The 23,776-nt window shown below is 42.1% G+C and overlaps 1 protein-coding gene across 7 annotated transcripts in view; it reads right to left on the bottom strand.

Annotated features, from left to right (window-relative positions):
• The window catches only part of pou6f1.L (POU class 6 homeobox 1 L homeolog), a 76,266-nt gene that overhangs the window by 20,697 nt on the left and 31,793 nt on the right, over window positions 1-23,776 (bottom strand). For 2 of the 7 annotated variants that reach the window (XM_041582559.1, XM_041582560.1), the window contains exon 3: window positions 9,624-9,744. The gene's annotated coding sequence lies outside the window, so the exon portion shown is untranslated. Of the gene's footprint in view, window positions 1-9,623; window positions 11,822-23,776 lie in introns of those variants that run through there. The other 5 variants (XM_018247494.2, XM_018247495.2, XM_018247493.2 and 2 more) reach the window with 3 other exon arrangements.

Raw genomic sequence — 23,776 nt, forward strand, 5'->3', positions numbered from 1 at the left:
TAGTGATGTGTTGGTCAGGGTTTTCCTGACCCACACCCGCCCTTCTCCAGCCCGCGGCCTTCTCCAGCCCGCGCCCTGCTCCAGCCTGCGCCCGCCCACACCCACACTTCTGGGGTCCTTTTACAGACCCGCGCCAACCTGCCGCGCCGATGACGCCACAATGTCGTCACAAAAGGGGCAGGGCGAGCAGATGCGAGACTATAAAACCGGAACCCGGAAATCAAAAGCCAGCATTTCCTGACCCGCGAGGAGCAGTGCGAGGCCGACCCAAACCCGCCCGACCCGCGGGTAAACACGCGAGTTCCGCGGGTATTGGGTCGGGCCGCTCATCACTATTTCTAGTAGACTTAAGGCATGAAGATCCAAACTACGGAAAGATTTGTTATCCGGAAAACCCCAGGTCCCGAGCATTCTGGATAACAGGTCCATACCTGTATAAAAATTAGATTCAAGAGCAATTGAGGATAAGTAGTGTAGGTAGAATGGTAACAATTAATAATTTGCTCTGTTAGTTGATACATTTCTCTGCAGCATCTGTTAAATATTAGCAACTATTGTATCAGTTCAGTTGCTTTTAAATGAGACATTTTGTATAAAAAATAAGAATGTACTTGTGCATTATACTTACAGATATAGAAGAATTGTGCTTAAAAAGTCGTGTTCCAGGCTGATTTATTGAATATTTCTGCAAAAACCCTAATTAGTCCTCCCTTCCCTTTCACTTCCTGCTCCCTGAATTCCCAGGCTGTGCAGGGGAGCCAGCAGCTCTCAGCATACAGTACCGTAGGACAGGAACCAATCAGCAACTAGCCGGACCTGACCGGGAACTGAATCCTCTCTGTGCTTGTGTGACTGCAGGGCTGTGATTGGCTGCCCCCCTCCTACTGTGCTTTGGGCAGGGACACGCCCCCCCCCTCATTTGAAACATGGACAGGGACCAGTGAACATTTATAGGGAACTCCAATAATGGGGCTATTTTTAAAGATAATATTGATTTTTAGCACCATGTAAAAGCAACACCATGTATTACTTATAACTGCCTAGAAAATTAGGGGTTTTTCATTTATCCTATATATCTCCTTTTAAGAAACTCAGGGATTGTGCTCAGCAGGGCCAAATATAAGAAATGTATCAAGTGGAGGCCTATTTATTAAAGGTAGAATTTTAGGGGTTTTTGAAACCATGACCGAATAAATTTTCTCTAAAACTACAAATGGCATGACATTTATTAAAATATCCAATTAAAACAAGGAAATTAACCCTGAACTATCCAAAAGAAAATGAACTCAAAAATTCCTAGCGGAAAAAAATTCAAAACCTCTTAAAGTCCGAATTGATTTAAAACAGTTCAACAGGATTCGTGCAGCTCCCACTGACTTCTACAGGAGCTCAACAACTTTTACCTGACCAAGTTTTGACCAAGAGCTTTAGAAAAAAAAAATAGGAAAGCCACAATTTTTTTAGAGATTTGTGGAAAAAAAGTAAATTCAATTAGTAAATCAGTCCCTTAATGTATCATATTAAAAGAATTTACATTCACTGACAACCCCCACCCACCAGAGCTGCTCCAAAAAGACACAACAAAAAATGAAACTTCAGCCTTAGAAAAACTGCCAAAATATATAGAAATCAATTGAAAAATATTTTTTGCTGACATACTGTCTTAAACCAACAGAGATGAAAAAAATTACTCTAGAAGATGAACAAACTACTAGCAGTTGCACAGTCTACAATAGTATCATGGACTGTCCTGGACCCCCTGGAAAGGTGAGCGCTGGGGTAGGAGGGGCAGCAGCGTGGAAGCCGCCTCAGGGCAGCGGGGGGATGGGGGGGTAAGAGCCTCCTCTGTCCATATCTGCTTGTTGATGTGGTCCTCAATCCAACCGCTAACAGTAATTATAATCCCATCATTGGCCACGTTCAGATCAAGCCACCTCAAGGTGGGCATATCAGTGCAAGATCCATTCGTTTGCTGACCTTGCAGTGCATATGTCATTGGCCAGACTTATTATCTACATTAACTACTTAAATTACTAAATTATTCACTTAACGCAAACAAAGTACTATTTTGCATATATTTAAGATACAGTCAGTGTGCTTAATTAATGTGTCAGCACTAAGAACAAAACATTTTCCATGGTGCACAGGCAGGCTAACGATGGCAAGCCAATGGAGGGAAGCTTAGCTTTCTAGAATCACAGAGCTCTAATATTGGCAGCAGCAGCAACAGATTGTGCCTCCTGTAGTACGCATAGCTCTCCAAATCTACATGACCTTTCCCAGTAGGGGTGTAATGCAACAAAATATGGCCCTACTGTAATAAACAGTTTCTCTAGTACCTACTGTATATATACAGGCCTGGATTTATGGCAAGGCCACAAACACCCAGGCCTAGGGCTGCACAAATTAAGGGGCGGCATGTTGCCCAGCCGCATCTGAAGCTTGATTACATCCAGTCTGTTATTTAAATCTATGTGCACCCTTGTTCTCTGGACCTAGAAACAAAGGATGACCAAATGCACAATCCTATGGGGGGGTGGAAGACACTGGTGGAAGAAATTTGGCGCTGCGTGTAGGATTGAAATCTGTTAGGCACCCTTCTATAGATGCAAACCTTTGGACCCCCCTAGGTGCTTCTCAGCACTGGTCTGGAATATGGAATATGCTACAGTAAGTGCCACACTGCCATTTCAGCCTTCTCACCAGACCAGTTTTGGCCGGGTGTATCGCCCGGCTCATTTTCCCTACCACACGGCTCCTCTCTGAACCAGTGTTCTTTTTTCTGGTGAGAACACTGTATTTCTATCTTACTGTACCATGAATGCACCAGTTACCAACAACACTATACTGTGCTTGTAAGTGGGAGCAAATCCAGATGGCGGCATAATACTTACTACAAAATACCCCAGGCCAGTTATTTTCCCAGCAAGAGCATTGCCAGACAGGGGTCCTAGAGTTAGCAATTATATTCACTGGGGTGCCTAATGACAAAAATATAGATGTTACTATATTAAAACAGTGGGCAAAAGGTATGTTAATAGGATTTCATTCAAACACACTTTTTATTACTGAGTCTTTTTATTGGCTGTTGGCTTTTGTATATTTTAATATGGAAGTGAATCCAGGCTGGTCTAAATGAAAAATGAATATTTGAATGGCTATGCTGGTTACAAGGGGACTCTATAACCATACTTTCAAAGCTGCGTACATATCAACAATATGAATACATACTTGTGTACATAACAATACCAAAAAAAAGGTATTACTGTAAGGGCTTACACTGTAATAAAACACCCTTGTTTGTATGAATGTAGTAAAATTTGTTTAGTCTCCAATCACTTGGTACTGTTTATGTGATTAAATTATTTTCCATCAGTTTCTATTTTTCAGCCCCTTTCAGTAGAGTTTTTATCTCCTAGGGAACCGATAAATGCCATCTGGCCAAGAGTGTAAATCATGCTAATTGCAGCCTGAGAGATCCAGAGGTGCTAGTCTGTGCTGAGATGATTCTTTCCCAAAATCTTGGAGGTATTGTAACCAATTTTTATTGCATAACATTAAGCAGTGTCTATCTGAGACGTTCTCTAATTGGTCTCTTTGCATAACACATGGCTGTTTGGAACTGATCAGGTCCCCAAGGCGTTTATCTGGATCCCACAGGGAGTGTCAGTTGAATACATAATAAATATATGTATATTTACATGCTGTCCAATTTCACTGTAGAAAAAAAGTTTAAAATCTATTAGCCCATAGTAAAGAGACAAATGTATCTAGATGTCTCTGCAAAGTGATATAGATTTTACTACATCATTTTATTACAAATGACAATCTGCTCACAATAATCGAATCCGTAATTAAATCTGTATTTATCTAATATTTTATTTAAAAATCATGACAAAACTCCCATGCTTGACTTGATCTTATTTTTTAGTAAAATAACCTGAATTAATTGGATCGGAAAAACTCAAAGTCGAGCAAAAATCCGAATTACTAATTTTTTCTGAGCTTTTTTTCTCAAATTGCTCAAATCTTTTGTGTTTTTGCCCAAAAACCCAGAAAAAGTTGGATTATTGGGCTAAACCCACTGAAAACCCCAATAACTTAAATTTGGGATTGGTGCCTCTCCCACTGACAGTACCTCTACGGGTCTAAAATGGCGCATTTTTGTATTTTGGCTTTTTTTGGAGTATAATAAATCTCGAAAAATCTAATTTTGTGAGATTTTACTATTAGGACTTTAATACACAACCCCCTGAATCTCATCTGCTACAGCTGTCCAGATAGACAGTTTGTCCTTCTGGATAGAATTACTGTTATGCACTTGGATTTAAAAATATGCAAGCCATTTATACAATTAATGGGACTTTGTTAGGCAAATCCATGATGGAGGAGGATACTTGTGTATAATAACTTGTGTATAATAATCTTAGCTGTAGCAAGCTATTCCAGTCATCTGCATGATGGCCAGAGAGGTTCTGAGCTTAGGGTTGCCAACCTTTTTGTCACGGACAGCACCCAACACCAGAACAAACACCAAGCACCCTGGTCTCGGCTCGTGCCTCACCAGTACTGTGACTGCCTTTGGGCCTCGGGAGGAGCCCTCGGCTTACTTGGATGTCACCTGGACGTAAACGAGAGGTACAAGATGAGGGTTCTGGATAGGCAGAGGGGCACGACTGTAGATAGCGTCTTTATGGCCAAAGGTCACATACAAGCAGGAATAGGCAAATGTGTGGTCAGACAGGCAGGATCGAAGCAAGTAGATAGCTAGGACTGTCAGGCAGGCAAGGGTCAAAACCGGGTAATCAATCAGATGGGATGAGGCAAAATCGGAATCAAACAGCAGGCAGAAGGCAAACCAGGAAGTCAATCAGGAGGAACAAGCTGAATCAATGTCGGTTTCAGGCAAGGGTCAGGTTTACAGAGGTCAGAGTAGTCAAAAAGCCAGGCCGGGTCAAACACAGGAGATCAGAACAGATTTCAGGCAAACAGAAACTAGCACAAGGCTCAGGAAACCACCAGGAATAAAATCCTATCACGGGCAATGAGAAACAGAAAAAATGTCCCTTTAATACCTTTAAATTTGGCCTATTGCACGCTGACGTCATAAAAAATGCCGCGCGCACTAGGAAGGAGCTGGCACAGGAGTAGAGGAGCGACATGGCTGGCATCCCCGCCGATGGCGCGGCGGGCGTCTCCGCCGCATCACTAGACCACCAGTCTTAATTTTCTTTACATTTTTACTTGCCTGTTAAAGGTCTTCGGGTCGTGTGAACTAACTTGTGGATGGGGCAAGACATAATTTGAGGCAGGGCTATGATGTATGGGCCAGGGAAACGGGTGGGTTGGAGGAAAGAAAGGTGGATGGTGCTGGAAAAATGTAAGGGGAAATTGGAGGACTAGGATAGGAAATAGGCGGGCATTTGGCTAGAAGGGGTATTCAGCAGAGGAGAAGGTAAGGGAGGGATTATACGGAATGTAGGGATCAGTTGTAACATCACCATATATGCCAAAGTATGACCAGCTTAATACTGACGTAATGTATTACCAGGGGAAGACATAAGTATTTATTTATTAACAACCACAGCCCTGCCTTCTGTTTCAACATACATTATGTGAGCTCAAAAGGAACAGAGTTTCTGCATCTGTATGTGTGTTATAATCTCCTCAATGTATTTGAATATATACAGCTATACAATATTAGTATGGTTTACTAATACAAACACGTGTGTGTAGTATACATGACTCACTGTAACTTGGGTATAAATAATGTAATTGGAGTTCCTTATAATATCATATTTCACAACTGGGGTACTTTATTCACTATATAATGCTCAAAGTTGTACGCTGTTCATGAGTTTAAAAAAACATGAAGATCATGAGTAGCAATAGCAACTAGCGTAGCTTTAGGGGCATATTTATCTTTATTTATATTTATTATTTAAGGGTCGAATTTTGAAACTTCGAAATTCAAATCAAAAAGACAAACCGAAATTACGTCTTTTTTAGTCAAATTGGTCAGTTTTTGATCGAATAGGTCCGTATTTGGCCAAATCTGAATCGTACAAATCGAAGGAATAGTGCATTCGGTTGAATTCAATTCGAAGTTTTTCACAAATAAAACTTAGATTTTTCATATCAATTGACTCCAAATAGGTTCTAAAAACTCCCCATAGGCTAAAACAGCAATTCGGCAGGTTTTAGATGGCGAATGGTCGAAGTCAAATTTTTAAAGAGACAATACTTGATAAATTTCGATATTCTAATTTTCTAAATTTTTTCAAATTCAAATCGAATTTGGACTATTCCCTAGTCGAAGTACACAAAAAATAGTTCAATATTCAAATTTTTTTCATTCGAAAATTCACTTCAACCTTTGATAAATCTGCCCCCTAGAGTAATGTTCACTCATTAACATAAGTAGCTATAGCAACTAGTGTAGTGTCGATACACTAGTTGCTTTAGCTACTTATGTTAATAAGTCATTGGGGCAGATTTACTAAAGGGCAAAGTGGCCGTCTCTAACGAAACTTTGCCAAATGACAATCCGCAGGGACAGTGCCAATTTACTACAAGGCGTAGAGGAAAATTCGCTAGTGAAAGAGCTTAGCGCAAATGAAGTTTTGCATCCTTTCACCAGGTACAAATTCATCAAAGTGCGAACTTTACAATATGTTACCCTTTTCACCAGAGTCTGTTAACCTGGAGAATTGATAAGATGAAACTACATTTTCAATATTGTTATGATCATATCCTCTTGCAAAATTATGCCATATCCTGGTGAAAAAAACGCCTGCACTGTGTCAAATAAATGTATGGATTTTTAGAAGTTGTACAAATCAAACACATTAATTTATAAACAAAATTAATTAATTTAATCTCTTCATTGTTGGTCTTGAAGTAAAGAGTCAGTAACATATATTAAGGATTTTCCTATGCATAAATGCACTCCGAACTGTAAACCTCTTTGCTGCAATGTGTTCTACTGTTGTAGTTGATCTATATCAATCAGGTTTTGTTTCAGCCTATCACTTTGTCTTTACTGAAGCTCACGACAGAGTTTTCTATGGTGTTTTTGGCTAGCTATTTGTTTTCCCCTACACTTGAGATGTTAAAACACTATCCTATAAATGTGTCCATTATTTCTTACATAGATTTAACATAAAATGTTTTATAGTCAAAAAATACACGATTTTAATAAAAAAAAACCTTTTAATATCAGCCTACTACTTCTGGCAATTCTTGATGGTTCGATTTTGACACCAGCATTCACCGCAGATTGTATTTCAGTCCATAAGACTTTTCTGCAAAATGAAACAGCCCTATGGGCTTTTCTGAAAATTCTAGATGATTATCTGTAAGGGGTACTGGAGGAGGAGGAGATGCTGCTGAACTTGTACCCTCTGCAGTGTCAGAAGTAGGATTAACAGCTGAAGAAGAAAAAGTGTTTGAGGTTACATTACTAGTCAAAGAAGAAGATCTTGTGAACCGTGCAGCAGGACCAGGATCATGGTGAGGTTGGAGAATAGAGGATATGTGTTCTCCTCTTGGTTCCTTGGACATTTGGAGAAAACTGGAAAAAGTCAAGTCTTCCAACAAGTTCAGCAGCATCATAAAGTAAACTCTCCAGCTGCCCTTTATATACCCGCTAATTCTAATTGGATGCTAACGTAACTACGCTAGTGAATTTGCCCTCTAAGGAAGTTATTGAAGTGAAAGAACATTAATTTCCGCACCAAAAGGACGTTTGCTGTCAAAAGTATGCTACTGTAATACACCAGAGTTCATATGCTGAGGCGTAGTCATAGTGAATTTGCGTCTGACTGAGTTGTGCGAAGCGTGGCGATGCGAAAATTGGCAAAAAAAAAAAAATCTGCCCCATTATCTGCTTCCACAATGGAATAATCAGCATACACAGACACTAAGGAAAGCTAAAAGTAAACCATTGATTCCATTATTTCCTGAGCTAGTCGTGTATTGGGCAAGCCTTTTGTTCCAGTGGACCATTGAAAACACATGTACTTACTGTAAATGGCTGAAAAGCTACTTGAAAAGACATAAAAAGGTAATTAACAAGTAAACATATTCTGTTCTTTTCTAAATCAGCACAAACCAATGACAAAATATTATAGATATAACTTATAAATGGGGCAGATTTATTAAGGGTCGAGTTGTGTTTTCCACAAAAGATTCAAGTTTTCACGGTCATTTTTTGGTCAAAAACTGATTTTTCAGGTTCCAAAAAAAAATGGAATCATGGTTGTACTGCTGGTTTGTCTGGTGAAATATGGTTTCCCACATTTACTTAAATGGTGCTCTAGAATAGCAGTATAATCACAAAGTGTACATAACCGCAGGGTTTCTGAAATGAATGAAGGGTTTTTATTGCATGAGAGGTTATTTTACCTCCAGATATATTCCAATAATATTTTTTATTCCAATGTCAGTTTGCTCCACTTTTAAGTGTGGGCTCTTTGAAACCAGGAGCAAAGCTACTACGGGGGGGGGGGGGTCATAGTAAGTTTGGGGTCCTGTCTTAGCTGATGAGGCTTTATGTAATTTAGGGCTATTCAACCAGACTACAACTCCTAGAATCCACCTTGAGTAGAGTTGCACCACATCACTAATACATAACCTGAATGTATAGAACACATTTTTAATTTATATAATATGTCCTTTATCCCTTTCTGTACTCTTGGTACCAGAGCAGAAACCCTAGAGGCACTACCTCAAACTGGACTTGCATAGTATTAGGAGTGCTCTCCCCAGTCCTGGTTAATGCATTTTGACTTTTCCTCCCTGTACTGCAGCTATTAGTATTTCCCATGTATTGTACACTTATAAGTTCCCATGCCAGCCCCGAATAGAAGTGCTAGACCTGTGCCCAAGGATGGTTCCATTATGTATAAATGTAATAAAACATAACTAATAGTAACAAGCCAGGTCAGCATGAAGCACAAGTAGTATATCATATGCTATTTGATAGTGTCAGCGTGTAGCTGAGCCTTTTATAAATACACAGCACAATCATCCGCCCCCTCTCTCCTTGTCCCACCCCAGGGGCACATTATTCATAGCTAACACAGCTCAGACCTCATCCCCCTTTCTCAGGCCTTATCTTTCTACACTTCTCCCCCAACAGGACCCCATTTCTCCCTCAGAGGGGCAGGCAGGCATCCAGACATGGCCGGGCCGTCCCTTTGCTACATGTTTATGCAAGCTCTGCCCTCTCCAGCCCTGCATTTCCATGACACTGACACATTCCCAAGGCACACAGCCGGTACAGACAGCAGCGGAGTGATACAATCTGAATACTAAAAAATCCTTCCGCGCCGATAGTAGTTCGCCCCAGCACAATGCAAACCCCTCAGTCATCTTGCAAGACCCCCCATTTAGGAATCCGCCCCCACAGGAGAGGTGTTTGCAGCAACCACGTCCGTCCAGAACTAAGTGGAAATGGCGGCGGCCTGCCCTAAACCCCTCTTTATCATAAATATATAAATTATGCTAATTATGACCATTGCATATTAACAAAACCCAAACAAAAAAATCCTCCCACGTCCCTTGTCCCGCTTTTAAAACACCCTCTTTAATAAGCCATCTATTATTTAATGTCTACTCACCAATGTTGTGCTTTCTCCTGGAGCTCCTCTCCTCTTAGCCTTTGTGATAGGATTTTGGGCTGCAGGACTCATCCCACCTCTCTTTTAAATTCACCTCACAACTCACTTGTAGGGCTCAGCGCTATAGAAAAGGGGGATGCATTTCCATGAAAGAAAGAAAAAAGCGGGGCTTGCTGCACACCTTATTAATATTTAATCAGAATACATTCCCCAGTCTAACGCTGCTTGGCAGAAAGTGCAGGTACCATTGTGTGAGAAAGGGAAATAAAAGGGTAAAAGAAATGCCGTCTCCTCTTGTAAAGTTGAATGCAGTTTTTACATGCACATTTTTTTGCTGCTGCGTCATGAACATAATATATGCAAGGCGAGTGCTGCATACTGAGGGCTCAATGTGAGGTGGGAGGGAGAAGGGGGGTTGCGCTCACATTCTTAAAGAGCCACACTCTGCATATGAACAGGCTGAGCAGCAGGGGGAGGACTCCTCATAATGAAGAGCTAAAGCATATTCTTGCTTAGTTGCCAACTGACCCTAATCACCAGGGACAGTTCCTGCCTTTGACCTTGTCCAGAGAAATTTTTGTCTCTGGAAACATTTCTGGTTGTCTGTGTCACCCATTGTGTGACGTATAAGAGACCGGCACAAAACAGCGACACACCACACTCTGTGAACAGGGTTTACACAGGGGCTTTATTGCACCAGGGTATAAAAGTGAGAGAAACAGGAACAAGGCAATACTACATAAGACCCACAAGTGGACCACTGAAGTCCCATAAAATGGTCCCCAGATGAACTGTGTACAGATCCCCCGGGGCCAAGACACACTTTATCAAACAAAGTCTTTCTTATTCCGTCCAAGGCAAAATTCCTTCTGTACAGGTTAAAAGGCAGAGTCTCTTTTGACATCAGTCCACAGAATAAGGTACAGTCCAGCATACACTGTTCCTCCAGGTAACCACAAATAAAGGCACAGGATTCCTTTGGGTAACTCTAGCATAACAATACCTCTAACTTGCCAAGTTCCACCAATAAGCACTCCTTCTCAGGGGTAGGGGAATCCAAACTGTTGGAAGGAGTCTTCCTGTCATAGCTAGGGTAGGTTCCAGGGAGGTGCCAAGGTGGGATTCTCTGCCACAGTTAGGGTGCACCCCAATTTCTCTGAAAAAGTGCCCCAAGCCAGGAGCTACACATACAGCTTAGTCAGCCCTTGCTGTAAACACAACAACCCCCACTTCCCAGACCAACACTTCTTTGTTTTTGTAGAGGGAGGGAGTTTGCCACACCCCCAGGGATACACTGGTATGTCCAGTAAGTAGCTTTAGTGGGGGAGGGGGCTGGGTATTGTTTTGTGCCTTTCACTGCCTTTTCTACACTGAAAATGGGGGCATTATAGGAAAATATACAAACACATTCCAACAGCTAAACAACATGCCCTTTTCCATCTCAGAATTCATCACAGTCTGGTCGTGAAAGAGTTTCTAAACTAGTCCAAGGGAGTTATTCACAAAGTTTCTGATGTGGAATTGAAGACAGGTAAAGGTGTCTTTGCACTGAAAGATGACAGGGTGGAAGATATTGGTTTGATTGATCGTTTGGCCCTCGAACATGGCCGTACACATACCCACGTGTCACATGTTTTTAGTGAACTTTTTACTTTTGTCTTGGACCACCAATTTCAGGGTACTGCTATGGATAGTAATGTTGCCCTGTCTTATGCCAACCTCTTTATGGTTGAATTTTTTAGTCTCCTGATATATTATCAGATACTATAGTTATATGGACATTATATGAACATTTTGGCACTCCCCCTGTGAATTTGCGTATCCTAAGTTGCTTAGGTGTTAAGGGCAGCTCCGCTAATTTGGAGAGGTCGCCAAACGAGCAGATCTGGCCCCGATATGCCCACCTTGATTGAGCAATATCGGTCTGATCTGATTGTGGGCCCTAGGGGTCAATGATCGAATCACTATGCCAGGAATGCAGAGGGATGGTGCAAAGACCACATAAAAGAACCAATACTGTCCACAACCCAACAGGATTTTTAACCCTGCTGGGAACAGCATGCAGGATCTAAAGAGACACCCATGAAGCCAACGAAAAACAAAAATCATACTTACCGCAAAATGAAAAATATACTTATAGTTTCATCTCCGTCTACTCCCAGCCTGGACAGAAGATAGTAAATTTTAAGAAACCATAAAGCTCACCCACCCCCCCCCCGGCTCGCACCAGTCTATTAATAAAGCCACAATAGGGAGGGCATGTTGACAGGGAGAATGGCCAGATAAATAAAATTCCTGTAAGTATGATATTCATTTTCTCTTTTTCTGGCCATCCCCCATCAACATGAAAAATATACTAATGGTTCATACCCAAAGGAGCACAATGGGAAGGGAAGATAATTAGCTTACATTTATTTGGCACAACAGGCTGAAAAAAGAATTGACTTATCAAACTGGACCTGAGATGAAGGCACAACATCTAATCTGTAGTGTAGTAGGGGCAACTTCAGATCCTCTTGAAAGACACTCCTGCCTCTGATGCCCAGGAGGCTGCCATACAACGTGCAGAATGCACCTTTAATCCCTTAGGCTCAGAGCTGCCCTTTTACTTATAAATCCTTTATATGGTCTTGACTACTCATGAAATTAGACTAGCTTTGGAGGCTAGTTCACCTTCCTGCTGGCACAACAAACAGCATTCTAGAATTTCTAAAGTCTTCCCTTCTTCTGATGTACATTTCCAAACATCTTATACCTTCTATAGTTAAATCCTCCTCCTGAGAGGATGCTGGAGGCTCAAAGGACAGCAATACAATTGGTTAATTTATGTGGAACTTAGAAACAGTTTAAGGCAGGAAACTGAGGATTGGTCTGAGAATTACTTTCTTCACATGGAACATTGTGTAAGTAGGATCTACTGAAAGGGCCTGGAGCTCACAGATCTGCCGAGTTGACATAAGGGCCACTCAATAAAAAGTTTTCAGGGTAAGTAACCACAAAGAACTTGATATAAATGCTTAATGGAGAGGGATCTCAAATCAATACCTCAGGTTGGACAAATAAACTTAGTTGGTGGACGAACTCTGAGTATTGCTTGGAAGAACTTCTCTATTAATGGATCTCTCGACCACCTCTTCTCCAAAAGACTCAGACTTTTCCAGGGCCCTTCCTTAAGAAACTCCAGGATATCTGCCACAGATGTTAAGGATTAAGATGTTCAGATCAGTTGCCATCAGACCCACCTCTGGCCAGCCTTAAATAGATGTTATCCAGTGATCTACTGATCTAACTCCCAACCCCATTGGGTAGATAATGATGGCTGAGATAATCTGCCTCTAGATTATGGGCTCCTCGAATGTACAGAGCAGTTAAATCTTGAAGGTGGATCTGAGCCCATTCCATGATTGGGACAGTCTCTCTGAGCAAGGTCTTGCTCCTTGTCGATCCCTTGATTTCTAAAGTAAGATGTAGCTGCCGCATTGTCTGTTCTGATCTTCACTGCAGACCCTAGGAGAACCACCCTGAGCTCCAGGATATTGGTCAGTGTCTTGGAAAGGTCCTCTACCTGGCCCTGAGGCATCTGTGAACACCTCCATCCAAGTTGTTTCCTGAGGGGAAACCCTTTGCAGACATTGCTGGGTATTTTCTACCAGGCTAGATGTCTCTTGCACTCTGTGTTGATCTGAATTGCCTGTGACCAAATCCAAGCTATAGGATCCTACTGCCTGAGAAAAAATAACTGATTAGGCCTCATCCTCCATTCGGTTCATTATACCAACTTTATAGTTGAAGTCAGAAGGCCCAGAAGGCTCATGAATTTCTTTGCTGATGGGAATGATCCCTCCCAAAATTGCATTACTTGAAGGATTATATGAAAAATTATCTGCCAAGACAGTATCTATTTGAGCTCCAAGGTATGCCATTCTCTGGGATTGTATCATCTGACTCTTGGCTACCTTTAGGATCTAGCCAAACCTCTCAAAAACCTCCTGGGGTTTTATGAGATTGGATGATAATGTAGCTGGATCTCTCACCCCTAAAGTAAATCATCCAGGTAATGGTAGACTTCTATGTTTCCTGCCTTAGCTTTGCAAAAAGTCCTGGGCAAAGTAGCAAGGCAAAAGGGAAGACAGCAACATTGGTAGTGTTGTTCTTAGAGACAAAATCATAGAAAGCTGTGATGTTTTAAACAATGGGCATGTGCAAATAAACGTCTTTCAAATCTAAAGAGTCTAGCCAATCTCTTGGACAAACTACGGCCTTCACAGTAACAAGGGTCTCCATTTTAAAAGTTTGGTACTTCGAGAATTTGTTTATTCTTCGAGATCTAATATGGTCTTGGTCACTAAGAATAGAGGAGAAACCGCTAAAACCACTGAAATTGCTTTCTTTAACAACAGCCTTGAACATACTGAAAAATACATTTTCCTTTTTCCCTGCATCTTGAGGAATTGTAGTAGGAACAAAATCACCCATGAATCTTGAATTGGCCGAGACACCCCTGAAAGGTGAGCAACCTAACCCTACAGAAGGCTGGATCGAGTGACTGTCATTGAGCTTTCGGGGAAGGCTTGGGAGATCTTGGGACTTTAATTCTGGACATGAAAGAACCTTGTCATGAGCACCAAGATGAAGATATAAATTATGCTCCTGATCAGAGATTTCTGGAGTCCTACCTTCTTCTGGAGAAGGCATACAAACGTTATGAAACTGCCTCGTCTGGGAAAGAAAAGTACTCTTGCCCCCTGAAGACTTAATGTCATCTAAGGGCATCTTGCAAAGAGAATTCTTGGAGGCAGTGTCTGTAAACCATGATCTAACCCAAAGGACTCTACGAGCTGTGACTCCAAACGACAAGAGCAAGCTGACAGCTGGACAAGATCTAGAGAGGCTTAGAGTGTGAAGTCATCCAGAACTTCCAAAATGTTTTTCTCTGGGAACTAAATGGCTTGCTCCAGATTCTCTGCCCACATAGAAAGGGCCTTTGTAGCTTATGCCAGAGCTACAGCTGGTTTATAGGCTGCCCAGAAGACAAAAACATTTCTTTAATTCTGTTTACATACAACGGTCCATGTAATGTTTCAGTGATGAAATGTCATCAATTGGCAAAGCCGTCTTCTTAGATAACGTAGCCACTGGAGCATCAACTGTAGTGGGTGTATTCCAGATCTCTTGAATCTCATCTAAAAAAGGATACAGCTCTTCCACTTTTCTCTCAACTGGAATTATTTTGGGTATTATAGACAAATCTGCCTGAATTAAATCCTGCACTTCCTTAGAAATAGGAAAAACTGCATGTGAAAATTTCAGGTTTTTAGAAAGATATTCAGTGAAATAGATCTCACAAAATATTTTGCCCTTCATTGCAGACTTGTTACATGCTTCTGAATCGCAAAGTGCAGTACTTTGGGAGCGGCTCTTTTAGATGATGCCAGATCCATCGTAGTGCACAGGTAGGCAGCAGCAAGGAAACAAATCCAGATTGGCCAAACAGCTTTAACTGCTGAAGGGAGTTGGCAAAAAATGCCATCTTTGCACCAAACCTCCATACTGGGAGCGCAGAGCACCAACAGGTGCCACAAAGCAGCAGCAATATCCCAGCCACACAGGGTCCCCTTCCTGACCAGAAAACAAAACTGTGCCCGGTAATCTACAACATAGCGAGCAAGTGAGTACTTTCTTGCCTGTAAAATAAAGAAAAGAGAATTAGTTTAAGCTGCTTAACCTCTCCTACTATGCCCAGGCTGGGACAGAAGAAAAGACTGATGTGAGCCAGATGGGGGTAGGCTTTAGGCTAAGGCCACACTAGACGATAGCGCCGCGATTTGACTCTCGGCGACTTTTCGCGGCGACTTTTCGCGGCGACTTTTAAGCCGCAATCGCTGGGGAAACTTTTGCGCTGGCGTCTATGGGGAATCGCGTAAAATCGCCAGCGTAAAAACACACGCGGCGATCTTTTTTCTATTGTCGCTCGAAATCGCCTAGTGAGGCAATTTCGAGCGACAGTAGAGAAAAGATCGCCGCGTGTGTTTTTACGCTGGCGTTTTTACGCGATTCCCCATAGACGCCAGCGCAAAAGTTTCCCCAGCGATTGCTTAAAAGTCGCGACGAAAAGTCGCGGCGAAAAGTCGCCGCGAGTCAAATCGCGGCGCTATCGCCTAGTGTGGCCTTAGCCTTATGGGTTCTTAAAATTAACTATCTTCTGTCCAGGCTGGAGTAGGAGATTAATCCATTTGTATATTTTTCATGTTGGTGAGGGATGGCCAGGAAATAAGATTGAAGTGTTTTGTGCTTCTTTTCATTTCTTTATGTAAATAACAGAATGAACCAGAACCAAAACAAGAATCTAGCCAGGCTTGATAACCTGTGTTTGCATTCAGATGTGTAGCAAAATTTGTGTTTCCTTTTGCACCTGTGTTAAAAATCAAGTCTAAGGTGCAGAACACAGCACTATTACCTGCAAGGCAGGACTGGATATGATGCCTTTTCTACCTTGAAGACCTTGAACTTTCTAGCCTGTGTATGTGATGAGCAAGCTGGGGCAGTTCCGGCTGACGATCACAACCCCCAAACCACAAATCTGTGCTTGATCCCTTGTTATTAATAGGCAAAACTGATAAATATATTTATGTAACCCTAACTTGGCTTAAAAAGGCATATACCAACTAGTAATGTAGAGCATGGGCTACACTGGACCCTTTTCCAACAGGATGGGCTTTGCTATGTGAAAAGAACATGAGAGGTGTTGTTGAACTGCACTTCTGTACTGCCAAAAGAGTAATAATAAAGAAATTGGATGCCAGGGATTCTTTGCAAAAGAATAACAAAAGGCTTTATACAATAATAAAGTGCCACAGGGTTTAAAATACTCACACACATGAGGTAGTCAATAAATGCCAGATACAATCAAGGATGTATCAGGCACAGCATAATTGGCACCACTGAAGAAATAGCAGGGGGGAGTTGAAAGTATACACCTTCCAGGTTGTCAGTACCTCGTGTGGACCGGGTACCCTACAGAAGATGTGAACAGGGAAAGAACAATAACCTAATTCCCTTGTCAGTCCTGTGGTCCCTTCACTACAGACAAGCAGGGCCTGGGGGAGATCTACTCCCCTCTATCTCCTTGGTGGAGATTAAAGCTGCTCTTACTAACTGAAGCTCACTAATTCACTCTCTCTAGAGAGTGCTATAACAGTTGCTATCCTGTACACTAACTAACCTCATTCACAGGGTCCCTGTTCCTCAACCCCTCTACAGGGCCTAATGTTTATGGGGCCTTGTTGACTCCAGGCTCAATGGATCATCCACCCAAGGAAGGACCTCCCCCTGCAAACACTATGTTACAGTGATGCAGGATATGGTCATCAACCTAAGGGCCAATGAACTGGGTATGCAAAATAAGTAGAAATGGTTACATGGGTTTTAACCCAGCAACAAGGAAATGAGGCACTGGTAGGGAATGAAACCATAGGGGCCATGATCCTATGGGTCCCTACATACAGGAAGGCTATTTTTTTCCAGAAAAGTTGGCAACCCTACACATTCCACGTCATAGTCCTCTCTCACTTGTGGCCATAATCAGGGATGGGCTGGATCACCCAAATTTCCCGGTGGAGAACGGGGAGTGGCCCTGGGTCGGTTGGGCCCACTGGGTTTCTTCCCGGTGTCACAATGTAAGTAAGTAGCAGGTACCTTGAACTGAGCACTGCTTGTGTTAGCGTCAGCTCTGCTCCTCACACTGGATTTTTACAGTACAGGTTAACCTGTAGTGCTCTAGCACTTGTGACCACTTATGCGTGCAACATATGAATACTCTGAATCAGAAGTAAATATAATTCCTCTCACTATAATAATGATTGCAAACAAAAAGAAATACATAATACTAGTAACCCCCATTCCCCAAAGGAAGCTGCAGAGTCAGAAATTGAGGTGTCTCAATACATCATCCAACCCTTGCATTGAAACAGCCAGGAGTTGAGTTTAAAAGGGATAGTATGAATGAATTTCTTGGACACGGAGCACTCGTGGAACTAAAATCAATGCTTTATAGAAAATAGTTTAAAAACATGCACAAAAAGAATACGCATGTAACACCTATTTGGGCCACTTGGGGTTAATTCACCAGCTAGAACACTAGAGCATGGGTTACACGCGACTTACACCCAGGGCAGGGCCTTCGCTAAGTGGAAGTGTTCCCTCTATGGTGTAGTGCAACTTCATCCCCCCCAGGCTACTGTGCACACAAAAACAACTTGGGCGCCAGGAGGTTCTTAACAATCAGGAACGGTTTATTATGCCAAAAAGGGCAAATGACCACAGGTTTCAGTACTCACGCAGGAGTTGAGGAAAACAGCATATTGAGAGTTCACACAGATCAAAGGCAGGCTCACACAGAAAGTACACAGGCAAATGCAGTACAACCTTTCCCTCCTGGAAGTTGTCAGGAAAGCAGCTTCTACCCTACAGTCCCTCTTCACTGAGGTCCCTGACTGGAGGCAACACACAGAGCCTCTGGGAAGCTACTCCCTTACTGCAAATCCTTGTTGGAGCTTCAGCTGCTCTTTCTCTCTATCCTATCTGCCTTTCTCTCCTAGAGAGACTATGACAAGTCTGCCCTAGTATATCTGTTCCTCATTCACGGGGTTTCCTGGTCCCCGACTTGGACACATGCCTTCTTCTGGGCCTATTGCACTCAGTCCCCCTGAGCACGTCCAGCTGGAATCACATCCAGAGGCAAAAGAGGAAGAGGCCACTCCCTGCACACACTATATAGGAGTGAGTCAGAGCAGTGTCATCAAATCTCTCAGCCTATCACTGTAAAGGTTATTCTGTAACAGGGATTCTACCCAATAACCCAAGGAAATGGTGAAAAGATTAACTCTATAGGGCCTGTATACCTATAGGGCCCTACATTCACCCGGGGGAAAAAAAAAACATTTCTCCTGACAATGGTTTAACAATCCCCAACATTTCAACTTACAGTACCATCACATCCACTTCTGGTATCCTCTCCTAGGCATACCTGGTAACAATGATCACTGCAAAGGAAACACACACAGTATACACAATACTGTATCAACATTAAATAATAACAGTTGCAGTTGGTCAACTTTATTATACGCCAAAACTTCCTTTACTCCCAAGGGTCCACACAGGTCATCCTTGAAGTGCAGAAACAAGGCAGAAGAGTTGTGGTGGGGATCAATAGTCCTGAATTAGAACCCACTTAGTCCAGCAGTCCTTCCAGCCACAAAAAAAACAAGCAAGCAGCACTCTAGGCATCTCACTCTGCAGGAGTCCATAGAAGAGCTGTAGCAAACATCAGAAGAATCCATCCTCCAGGTTCTCTTCTTCCCGATCCATGATCCGGGATCACACATGCGCAGGAAATGGCTCCATCCGGGACATCCATCTTCCTCCCATGCAACTGACATCCGCAGGCCTTCGTGAAATTCGGGGCGAACCTCCAAGCCCGAACCCACGGCCAAACACTCTGAAGGAAATTCGTACGATTCGAAGAATTCGTACGTTCCATTAATCCACTTCGAAAAATTTGTACGATCCATTCGTACAATTCGAACAAAACAATGCACAGCCTGGTATTTAAAGGGTTAATGCCCCACGTTGGGTGCCAAATGTAACACCTATTTGGGCCACTTGGGGTTAATTCACCAGCTAGAACACTAGAGCATGGGTTACACGCGACTTAAACCCAGGGCAGGGCCTTCGCTAAGTGGAAGTGTTCCCTCTATGGTGTAGTGCAACTACATCCCCCCCAGGCTACTGTGCACACAAAAACAACTTGGGCGCCAGGAGGTTCTTAACAATCAGGAACGGTTTATTATGCCAAAAAGGGCAAATGACCACAGGTTTCAGTACTCACGCAGGAGTTGAGGAAAACAGCATATTGAGAGTTCACACAGATCAAAGGCAGGCTCACACAGAAAGTACACAGGCAAATGCAGTACAACCTTTCCCTCCTGGAAGTTGTCAGGAAAGCAGCTTCTACCCTACAGTCCCTCTTCACTGAGGTCCCTGACTGGAGGCAACACACAGAGCCTCTGGGAAGCTACTCCCTTACTGCAAATCCTTGTTGGAGCTTCAGCTGCTCTTTCTCTCTATCCTATCTGCCTTTCCCTCCTAGAGAGACTATGACAAGTCTGCCCTAGTATATCTGTTCCTCATTCACGGGGTTTCCTGGTCCCCGACTTGGACACATGCCTTCTTCTGGGCCTATTGCACTCAGTCCCCCTGAGCACGTCCAGCTGGAATCACATCCAGAGGCAAAAGAGGAAGAGGCCACTCCCTGCACTCACTATATAGGAGTGAGTCAGAGCAGTGTCATCAAATCTCTCAGCCTATCACTGTAAAGGTTATTCTGTAACAGGGATTCTACCCAATAACCCAAGGAAATGGTGAAAAGATTAACTCTATAGCGTGTTTGATGCATTTCGTGGTCAAAGCCACTTCCTCAAAAGCATGATGCACTTCTGTCCACATGAGCATTTAAAAGACTCTTCTTTTTTTCAGTGCTCCATGTTTTTAAACTATTTTCAATAAAGCATTGATTTTAGTTCCGCAAGTGCTCCGAAATACATTCGGACTTTCCACGCGCGTCTCCATGTGGCAGCACAGCGGAACATGCTGTATGGATCAGTGAGTGCTCCCTTTACTATATTTTTTTATAACTCTTTATTTGTGAAAGTTATAAGCATATATCAACAAATGAATAAAATAATAAAGATACATAAAAAAGTACAGAAATAATATAATCAAAATAAAATAAAATGACATTGGTGTGTTGTTTGATCACATTTACATTATGGACATTATCATACCTATGGTAGTTTAGTGAGAAATTTTTCCCATGGTGACCATATAGCTGTATGGAGATCAAGTTTGTCCTCCAGATAAATAGTGCATAGACTGGATACATTTACGCCTATTAATAACATGTAAGATAGGGAAAGAGGGAGCCAACCAATGAAGGGCTATGGCCCAACATGCAGCTGCTAGTATCTGGGATTTTGCATGGATGTGGAGCAAGTTTAGGGTAAGGTAGTGCTGACTCCATGGATGGTCCAATAGTCACCTCTATTATCTGAGAAGCCATTTTGTACACTTCAGTCCATAATTTTGATACAATGGGGCAATGCCACCAGGCATGAAGATAATCTACCCCTGTCGTGCATTCCCTGAAGCAAATGGATGGGAAATTTGGGTTAATGGTATGTTTACAATTAGGTGTAAGGTACCAACAAAACAACACTTTGTATGCAGTTTCCTTAACCCCTACATTAGGAGAAAGTTTTCTAATCAAACTCCATATTTTGGTCCAAGTCTCAAATGGGATAGGGGCTCCTAAATCTGTCTCCCATGCCGTCATATATTTATGTGAGACAGGAGAGGCAACCTCTATTAGTTGAGACTAAAGTAACGAAATTACATTTCTGGTTCCAAGTGGGTTACGACAACAGAACTCATACAGTGAGCTCTCCATCTTAGCTCGATGGGGGCTTGGGAGTCATAAAAGTGGGAGAGTTGATTATAACGGAATTGTTCTGTAGCTGGGAAAGCATACATAGTTGGGGGAAGGATTTAAATCCTTGTATGGACAATTCAATTGGACGTCCATTTTTGGAAGGCTGAATGAATTAGTTCTTGGGGAAAGTCTGGGTTGCCCACTAATGGTTGCTTATGACTGCGAAAAGTATGTGAGGTAAATGTTTGCTTCAGGGGTTTCCATAACTGCAGGTGAAACTTAATTATGGGGTTTGTGATCTTGTGCTTCTGAATCTAATCTGATTTGGCCCATAAAAGAGAGGAGACCCTCAACGGATGAATAGTAGCATTTTCAAAGTCAACCCACTTGGAGTGACCTGATGGTAAGTACCATTGTGTCAACTGTGCAAGTCTAGCGGCCTTGAAATAAAGTGGGGAACCTTTAAACCTCCTTGACTGTAAGATCTATATAACACATTTTTGTTAATCCTAAGTGATTTGTTATTCCTAATAAAGTTTTTCTTTATTTGAAAGTGTCCTGTCTGCTGCTTTAATTGACAGTATGGGTTGAAAACCTTGGTTTTGCTGTAATTTTCTGGCTAAAAGGCGATCGTGTTTATCTTTTAAGAAAAAAAGGCGTGTTGTGTACGCCTATGGGACTTGTCCGCTTTTTGGTACAAGAGTGTGGTTAGGTTTTAGTGGGCTTGTACCAAAGCTTCCAAGGTTTGTGGGTTAGGGGTAAAGCTGACCATAGACGCAAAGATTTGATCGTATGAATCGAGGATTCGTACGATTTTCGGGCCGTGTGTGGAGTCCTGACATTTTTTGTCTGGTAAAGATCGGTCGTTTGGTCGATCGGACAGGTTAAAAGATTTCTGTCGGCTGCCGATAATAACTCTGCATGTATTGCCGATCGTACGATTTTAAGAGGGAGACTGTCATTAGCTTTGGTCGGACATAACTTTCGTACGATTGCTGTCAGTGGCAGAACATCGGCTGATCTGTTCTTTTGTACTTTATTTGATCGGAATGGTTATTGGCAGGTCGGGAGACGGGAAAGTCCGATCGTACGATGAATCGTACAATCGGATCTTTGCATCTATGGCCAGCTTAAGCTTATGTAACTGGTCTTGGTTTGTCACTTCTTGTTCTAAGCTTATTATCTGATTGCGGAATACCTTATTCTTGTGTGCCGCTATATTGATAAGCACCCCACGAATGGTAGCTTTATGGGCTGCCCAAAGTGTACTCATTGAAAGTGATTCATCCAGATTATCTATCCAATAATTTTCAATAGCATCTGTAATTGTGTTACATTGACTCATTCATATGTTTACCTGGAAGGCGATCAGGCATATGTAGTAAAACAAAAACCGAAGAGCGTGGTCTGACCAAGCTATAGGTGTAATTTTGGCTTCTGTAACATTAGAGATAGCTGTTTGAGAAACATATATGTAGTCTATCCTAGAGTGGGAATTATGTGGTGCTGAGTAAAAGGTGAAATTGCTTGCTCTATGGTGTAAACAGCGCCATGCATCAATTAAAGAAAGGTCACGGAGGCTTTGCGGATGTAGAAGTTGAAATAATTGGGCCTTGTCTATCTTGGCTGGGACGCTTTATTAAATTAAAGTCTCCTAAAAGTATTAAAGTACCTTGTGCATATATGTTCATGATAGTAATAGGTTTACTTAACGTAGTACCATACAATAACAAATATCTACTTTCAGGATCAGATATTATAGTTTCTGGAACAAAAACAACATGGGGATGGAACGCCACTGCCACCCCTCATTTTTTTTTTTTGTTATAGGTGGTAGCGAATATTTGCGGATAAGATTTGTGTAAATAAGGCGTAGGGCCTTTCTTGGTCCAATGTGTTTCTTGTAAGGCAACCACGTCAGCTTGAGACCTTAAATAAAACGAGGCTGCCACTTTCCATTTAGCGGGAGAGTTTAGCCCCTTCACATTATGGGTAACTATAGTAATTACGGTCCCCATTTTGTATACATTGTTATACATTGCAATACTAGAAAGATTTTATAAAGTACATTCTGTTGCTGTGTTACCATAATGGGCTTATAGGTAAATGGATGGAAGTTATAGGTAAAAGTGGCAATTACTTTTCGTCCAAACTGCTTAGCTGACATCCAATAATGCAAATCCATGTCACTATGCAAATATCTGAAATAAGTCATAGCAATATGTTTTAGTTCTTGACTATTGTGGTCAAACATTTTAGTGATAGCAAAAAAAAAAAAGTAAAAAACAAAAAAAAACATGCCATTAGCAAACAAATTGTGAATAATTAGAAAAAGTGAAAAGTATAACCAAAAAAATCTTAACCAAAATTTCCGATTGTGGTTGCCTGGGAAAACTGGCCCAGGAGAGTCAGAACATATCATAGAAGTGAACAAGAAAATTATAAAAATCATCCAGGGAGGGGTGGGAGAGTTCCAGAGACTGATAACGCTGAGCCAAAAGCAATCAGGCTCAGTACCCCAGAACAAAAGATGTAAGCTGAAAATCGTGAAATCGCAGACACATAATGATTAGATCCCTTGAAGAGGAAGGTGTTCTATATAACAGTTGCCTTCAGGTGGCTCTAGGAATTCTCGAGCGGGCTTCTCGTAGAGTAGGTGTGTTCTGTC

Source organism: Xenopus laevis, chromosome 2L, assembly GCF_017654675.1.
Source record: "Xenopus laevis strain J_2021 chromosome 2L, Xenopus_laevis_v10.1, whole genome shotgun sequence".
NCBI classification, from domain to species: Eukaryota; Metazoa; Chordata; class Amphibia; order Anura; family Pipidae; genus Xenopus; species Xenopus laevis.